Source organism: Lygodium microphyllum, chromosome 12 (assembly GCF_053477565.2).
Source record: "Lygodium microphyllum isolate KBCC chromosome 12, Lygodium_microphyllum_v1.1.10, whole genome shotgun sequence".
Taxonomy (NCBI): domain Eukaryota; kingdom Viridiplantae; phylum Streptophyta; class Polypodiopsida; order Schizaeales; family Lygodiaceae; genus Lygodium; species Lygodium microphyllum.
Window position 1 is genome coordinate 20,429,562 of NC_141146.1, and position 8,681 is coordinate 20,438,242.

Below are 8,681 nucleotides of genomic sequence, written 5' to 3' on the forward strand. Positions count from 1 at the left end.
CAACAAGATATCAATGTGTCAAGATTAGTTGTACATGATGCAAGGATAAGATGCGTAGATGCAATGAGATGGGATTGATGTTGCGCAAGGATAGACAAGTGAGTGCATGGAATTAGGCGTGCATGGGGATAGTGTGTGTGTGGAGATGTAGTGTGGAAGTTCCTAGTGTCAAAGTAAGTGCAAAGACTGTGTAGAAGCACAAAGCTAATGTAGATGTCCAAGGTAAGTGTAGAAGGGCTAGGCTAAGGTAGAAATCCTATGGTAAAAGCCCAATACACAACTCCAAACTCAACCCTCTTACCATGAATGGGAATAAAAAGAAGAAAACATAGAAGAAGATATAGAGCTTTAGTTTCCCTTAGTCCCTCACTCAACGCACCTCTCACTCTCTCTTTTCCACTCACTCTTAACAATGGAGGTAAGATGATAGAATAAAAAAAGAGAATAGAAAGCTTCAATAGTTTCCTTGATAGAGCTTCTGTAGCATGGATGCACCAAAAGGGTAAATACAATCGAGACCTACCCTTATATAAACACGAATTAGGTTTACACTTAGGTCACTTCTCTATAATGGTACCCAATTTGTGTTTTAGCATTTTTACCCCTTTTGCATTTTAGGATTTCCACCATTATATGAATTAGGGTTTGCACCCTCTTTTTTGGACATCCTACTCCCTTTGTGGACTCTAGGTTCCTTAAAGCATGTATTGTCCTTAACATAAATAGACATGGCCTATACTAATACAATCAAAAATACATGTGCACAACCCACACAACAGTTTTGCATGTGCAATAAATACAATGTAGATGATAATACAATGTGCACAGGAGTGAGCTCAGCTCTCACAAAATTAGATATCCACGATAATCATGTGTTACTAAAGTATAACAAATAATACAAGTGCCCAAAAATAATACATTGAAGCTTTAAAAAACAATATCCTTCTAAAAAATAATGTCTACGACTTGTGCTTCAACCTTTTTTAACTTTAGTTTTCACAAAATACTATTAATAGTTCTTCTTTCAATAAAATAAACTAACTCATCAAATGACAAAGTGTTGGAATTCTTTTATTATCAAACAAAGAGTAGATGTGAAACAATGATAAGAATCAAGAAGAACATTAAGAACAATTTGCACAAGTGAATTATTCGGTCAATTTTCATTTATAGCAATAATTTGCTTTAAAGAGAGAAGCCCATGAGTGCATGAGTAAGTAGAAGAAGCAAGGGATGTGCTAGCTATGTTGTGATAAAGGGCAGTGCCCATGTCTGCCCGTAATGGCCAGGCTATACATAGTGTTGAGAATCAAGCTCGTGATTAGTATCACTGACATGACCGACCTTATCTAGACAAATGTCATCTTAACTGTCTCTCTACATGTGTGGTGTAATTACTGAGTCGGTTAGACTCAACCACAGTTAGTGGTATGATCAATTAGTGACCTAGTGTGTTTTCCACTTATGTGTGATTAGACTTTAGTAAGCATTATGGAAGAATGAGAACAAGAGAACAATGAGAGTTCACTACTCTTTGTTACAGCTCCATGTCTTTGTCTCTCTCTCCCTCTGAATCTTGAGCATAGTATCAGAACCTAAATGCCTGAAGCCTAAAGGCTTGGTAGTGGCCATTTGACATCAAGACATCAGATTTGAAAAAAGTGTCATAAAAGGAGACTATGCCTGCATTTCGTTTTTTTTTTTTTTTTGCAAAAGCCATATCTTGCTATAGAAATGGATTTTGGAGAAATGGCATGCAATTCTTGAGTGGTCTACAACTTTGCAAAAGAAAATTTTTTCAAATTCTTCATAGATTTTGAGATATTTAGCACAGACCTGTGCAGACTGGCGGTTCACTGCACTAAACAGCAAGTGGTTCTAGGGCATTGGTGGCTTTCATCCTAGCAATGTATATGCCCTTATTATCATGTATTTGAGCATGATAATAAGGGCATTGGTGGTGGTTCCAGGGCATTGGTGGCTTTCATCCTAACAATGTATATGCCCTTATTATCATGTATTTGAGCATGATATTGGACTATTAAATGCTCAGTTTTGGAGCTTATTTGTAGGCTAACAATATACCTACAGGGTTGAAGTATCTGTGATACTCAATTGCTACTAACAAACGCTTAGATCATACCACTTGAGTGGTAGATGCTTTTTGGGATACCGTGAGGACTGAAAGTCCAAAGTTTGCACTGATTGGTTGCTGGTTATACTGGGGTATTGACTGGTTATTGTCTGTAGGAAGTATACCTATCATCTTCACTTGACATACATGCAATATATTTTGACCGGTTAGAACTCTTGCATAGAGTGGCAACTGGATGAGATGTTTTAGGGCTTTTTTGAGATCTGGATTCTGAATACTCTTATTTTAACACAGAAAATAATGTTGGTTATAGCAGTGGACTGGTTGTATTTGGTATTGCTACTTGCATACAGTACAAACATTGATGCTTGTTGGGTCACATATTGAATCCCCAATGCATTAGGACATGTCTATGGTGGTTTAAGGATATTTTTGAGCTGAGAATACCATGATTATTGCAGAGTTTATGCTGTTGGTCATAATAAGCTATTTGTTTGTCATCAACTGTGAAAAAGTCTAGTTAATGTCAACATCAATTCTATGCATCTATTGATGCTTGTATGGACATAGTTTGTTTTAGGGATATTTTGCCACTACCATAGAATGTTTTGAACTTATTTGAGCTTGGTTTATGCTCAATTGACTGTGGTTTTTTTTTCCTAGAATATAGTTTATATTTTATAGGTTGTCAGGAAAATTGGTCTTGAACTGCAGGAAAACTGTTTATGAACTGTAGGAAGTTGTTCCTGAACTGCAAGAAGACTGTTTCTGAACTGCAAGAAGACTGTTCTTGAACTACACAGATTTAAGCACTTACAGATACCTTAGTTGCAAATATGGTAAATGCTCAAAGCACTAACAATATCACTCAAATTGTGGAAGAGAAGATTGATAACAAAAACTTTTCTCTATGGAAGTTTAAGATGCAAAACTTTTTGATTGGCAAAGGCTATTGGGATTTATGTACGGGGGTTGAAGCTGGAACCCAAATTGCTTGAACTGAATCCTACACAAGAACAATGGAGAGCTCACCAACAGTGGTTGGAAAGAGCTAATAAAGTAATGTATTAGTTTTCTTTATGCATTTCTGATGCGATGGCTATGCAGATTACCAATTGCTATTCCCCGAAGGATGCTTGGGATGCACTCATGAAGAATTATAGTAATGTCACGCATGCAAGAAATATACAGTTGAAGCAACAATTCAATAACATGTTTAGGAATGGCAGGAGCATTCAAGCATACACAACTAAAATAAAGACCATAACTGACTAGTTGGCTACTATTGGATCTCGTGTTTTAGAGGATGATATGATTGCAATGACATTGTATGGGTTAGGCAAGGAGTATAAGGCATTTGATACGTCTATTTCTCTGAGAATAGAACCCCCTATTTGCAATGAGTTACTTGCACTCCTGCTACATGAAGGAGTAAAGCTTGGCTTAAATACAGGTTCAAGCACATCTCAAGGCAGAGACACTATCTTTTACTCTAGTCAGTGAGCTAGAGGTGGTAGAGCTTGTGGAGCTTTTTGGGGTCAAGGAGACACTCAAAACACATATGGACAGCAGTAGCAAAATGCTTGGCATAGCTCAAATACACAAGGATAACGAGTATTTGGAGCCTTTAGAGGCAGAAGTGGTTCCTAGCAGTCGCATGAGCAGTTTAATAGGGATAAAGACTGTCATTATTGTGGAAGATATGGGAATATTGCAAAGGATTGCCATAAAAAGCAAGCTGATATAAAGGCAAAAGGTAGGCAACATGGACATTATGCATCTTCCAATGGTACTCAGGATGACCAGGGAGATAGACTGTTTGCTATGCAGCATGTATCTAAGAATATGCCTAAGCAAGGCAAAGATGAGAATGGTACATAGACTCAGGAGCATCCAATCATCTGACTCCTCATGGTGAATGGTTTGATGAGTTAGTAGCAGGGTCTCATGGATTTGTATGTACTAGTGATGATACACAACATGATATTCAACATACAGCTGTGGTTCCGTTGCTCATGCCCGATGGCAAAAAGAAGAGCCTACATGATGTACTACACACATACCTTCTATTACCAAGAATTTACTATCAGTTGGATAGATGGCAGAATAGAATCTGCAAGTCAAATTTAGTAGGGATGGTTGTTTTATTGAAGAATATGGCAATGGTTGCAAATTGATTGCTAAAGGCAAGAGAGATGGCAAAATGTTTACTTTGGATGCATCTATCCCAGAATTGAAGGTAGCCATGTTTGCCCATGATAATGAAGTAGTTCGAGATGTAGAAATCTAGCACAAATGTATCGGTCATGTTAATATACATAAGCTAAAAAATATGCAGCAGAAAGAGGTTGTGCTTGGCTTATCGAAGTTCAAGTACATTGATCTTGGACATGTATGCTCTGTTTGTCAGTTTGGAAAACAAGAGAGATTCCCGTTCACGAGACATGTCAGAAACAATTCTTGGCCTTTGTAGTTGATACATTCGGATGTATGGGGTCCTACCCATAATGCATCTTTTGGTGGTGCTAAGTATTATGTATCCTTCATTGATGATTTCAGTCGATGCACATGGCTATATATTCTTAAGCACAAGGATGAGGTGCTTGATGTCTTTAAGGACTTTAAGAAGCGTGCTAAAAATGAACTTGGATGTTATATCTCATGTTTGAGATCTGATGGAGGTGGAGAATATGTATCCAGAGAGTTTGACAGGTACCTTGCTAAATATGGCATAAAAGGGCAGCTCACATGTAGTTACACACCTCAGCAAAATGGTGTGGCTAAGAGAAAAAATCAGGTGCTTATGGAAGTTGCCATGGCAATGGTTAATGAAAAGAATTTGCCAAATGTTTATTGGATTGAATGTGCTAAACCGAACTACAGCTGGGGTTCACGATTTAACTTCGTATGAGAAACTGTATGGGCACAAGCTAGACATTAGTCACCTAAAAGTATTTGGTTGCATTGCCTACGTACATGTGCCTGATGAAAAGAGGAAGAAGTTAGACCCGAAAGCTGTCAATAGTGTTTTTCTTGGCTATGCGCAGGAGAGAAAGGCTTACAAATGCTATGTCCGTCCACTCATGAAACCTTGATCAGCAGTGATGTAGTTTTTGATGAGCTGGCCTCATGGTATGGTAATCTGAATGCAATGGTCTTTGATGGACGATCCAACTCTAATTATGCTGAAAATTATCCTTTAGCTAGTACGTCTATGAGTGTCCACCGACAGGTGATGGTTCATCTACTGTTAGTCCTTGGACAGGACGACTCCGCAGTCGTGCTACTGCATCCACTGACACGGATATGTCAGTGATGGGGAGATTGGATAAAGGTAAAGAAAAAATATTTGACGATGTCACTAGTCCACTTACATTTGGATATGAGTCAATTGGTAGTTATAGTCTTGATAGTGAATTGGGCATACCATTAGTTATGACGCCTGGTGCGAGGCAAAGCAGGTATGTGCCGCCTCATGAGAAACAAGCCTAGAGTACATCGCAATTAAGGAGGTCCGAAAGGGTCAGAAAACCAATTGATAGGCTGACATACAATGGGTATTTAGCTAAAGTGTTAGGCTACAAAGAGCCTACGAAGTTCAGTGAGGCAGTTACAGATGAGAGTTGGTGTGCCGCCATGGATGAGGAATATGTATCATTGGCTGAAAATGAGACATGGGAGTTGGTCTGTTTGCCTGAAGGCAAAGTACCCATCGGCTGCAAATGGGTTCATAAAGTGAAATGCAAGTCAGATGGTTCATTGGAAAGGTATAAAGCCTGACTGGTTGCAAAGGGATATGCACAGTAGCACGGCCTAGATTATGAGGAGACTTTCAGTCCAGTTGCCAAGATGGCAATGGTGACAACAGTTATTGCGTTAGCAGCTTCCAAGGGCTAGAAATTATGGCAGATGGATGTTAAAAATTCATTCTTGAATGGTGACTTGCTTGAAGAGGTGTATATGCAGCAGTCTAAAGGTTATGTACACCCTGACTATCCGACATATGTGTGTAAATTGAAAAAGGTCTTGTATGGATTGAAACAAGCGCTGAGAGCATGGAATGCTCACATAAGCACTTATTTGCAGCATCTTGGTTTTCAAATAGGTCATGTAGATCACATCCTATTTACAAAGAAGACAAATCATGGTTATGTTTTTCCGGTGGTTTATATCGATGATTTATCATCATTGGAGATGATGATCATGGAATTGTTGAAATTAAAGCAATGTTACAAGCTGAATTCAAAGTCAAGGATCTTGGTGAGATAAAGTACTTTCTCGGGATTGAGGTTGTGTTTACACCTCAAGGTATATGGCTATTACAAAAACAATATGCTCATGATACATCGCTGAAATATGGCATGATGGAGTGTAAAGCCATGGAAACACCATTGGATTAGAATATCAAACTTGTAGTTGATGTTTGGACTGAGATCGAGAATGTCACTTTGTGTAGACAAATGGTGGGTAGCTTGATTTACCTTACTATTACCCGTCCTGACTTGAGTTATGCAGTGGGGCTGATTAGCCAGTTTATGTAGAAACCTATCTAAAACATCATTGAAGTACACTCTTCAGTACCACAAATTGTGTGTCTCTATCTCTTCTCTCTCTCTCTCTCAACCTGCATCTCTACACAGAAGCTCCATTGCAGCTAACTCAACAAATTGTAATCAAAGATTGGTTTAGGCAATCAGGAGCTTGGCATTTCTTCAAGTGCAAGAGCTTGAAGTTGAAGAAGAGTTCAATGTGAAGAGTCTGCATGCAGGGCAACAAGGTTTGAAGCTTCTTCTTGAAGCTTGAAGCTTCCCTTTTCATTCGAGCTTGTTGGCAACCATCATTGGCCACTTGGGGACCCTATCCATCATCTCCAATGCTTGGACCAACATTCCAATCTCTTCAAGGCTGAAGGCGCCATCAACATGGGTATGCAGATCTAGTTTTCAGCATGCTCACGACCTACAACAGCTGCTTCTCTTCATTTGGCATCATGGTTGTGCTCCATACTTTGCATCTAATTCTCAGCATTGAGCATTGAAGTGTATATTACACTTGGGGCTGATATACATTCAGCTTCAAGTTTGAAATATACAGTATTCATATATGAAAAAAATAGGGCAACACATATCTTTTTGTGTCTAGTGCATATAGATCATGCTCATTTGATGGCTATTAGATGTTACTGGTGGGGATGTTGGATGTCTCAGGGATCATGTGGCATTGTCTTGAGGCCATTTTGAGATAATCTTGGGGCAAGGATTTGGCTTAGTTTGCAAATTGGCTTGTGGCTGGAATACACAATCCATAGCCTGCAATTTTACAAGTAGCTCTGTGTCATTTAATGACATTGGTTCTTGGACATGCATGTCGATGCGTATACATGCTCAAGTGATGTCAAGACATTGAGGAATGATATGCCTATGTATTGAATTGCATTTGGGTTGATTTTGATTGAGATCTCACTTAGTTTTGATAGAGATTTGGCTACTGGAATAACAGGGTTGAATGACATTTTGACTACCTATGCATTATGTCTTGCTTCTAGACTTGGTCTCAGGCATTCTAAACCAAGTATTCATGCTTATGGTTGATGTTACATGCTTGGATTTGATTTTGGAATGCATTTAAGCAATGATTAAAGGTCAATTTTTGGATTAACTTTGCTTATAGGACTATTGCTGTACATTCATGATAGTTTCCTGCATATATAGGATAGCATACCTCACTGTTAGGAATTTTGATATTTTGAGCAGCTTTGCATGGTCTTTGGAGCTCAATCTCAATCGGTCTAGGAGGTTATTTCAATTCTGAATTTTCAGGATAAAATTTTCCTAAATTTCTGGGGGATTGCACTCCTAAATTGCAGAACAACCACCTGTATTGTCAGGAATTTCAAGACTACACTATGTTTTTGTCAGGAAATTGGTATGTTTACTGTCATTGAATGCTTTTGAGGCATTTTGGGCAATGAATTGATGTATGTTCTCATTGTACATACTTGGGGATATTCCTAACATACTACTGAGTGGATATTGGAGCTTCCATTGCCTGGCATTAGCTATCATTTACTATCATACAGTTATTTAGCTGTGAATCATGGCTAGCAGTAGTGACAATCATCTTATGCATATCAAGAAGCTTGAAGGAGCACACAACTTTGCAGTTTGGCAAAAGCCATGCTATAATATCTTGTTGCAGAAGAAGCAAGCAAAGCCGATTAAAGTAAAGGGAACAAAACCAGCTGATGTAGAGTAGGATAACTGGGATGATCTAAATGAGCTTGCATGCTCGACCATCAAGCTATCAATTTCTGATGCCTTACTTTTTAACATTGAAGGGTTGGATTCTACTTATGACATTTGGAAGCGACTAGAAGAATTGCATGCCTAGAGGAGTGCTGCAAGCAAAGTCTACTGGTTAAAGAAACTCATGGATTTGCATATGAAAGAGGGCACTGTAATGGCTACTCACCTTAGTGAGTTTAACTCCATTTTCAGCCAGCTTGCTGCTTTGAAGTTCAATATTGATGATGAGTTCAAAGCTAGTTCTTGCTTTGCACCCTCCCAGAGAGCTCGGATACCTTCAG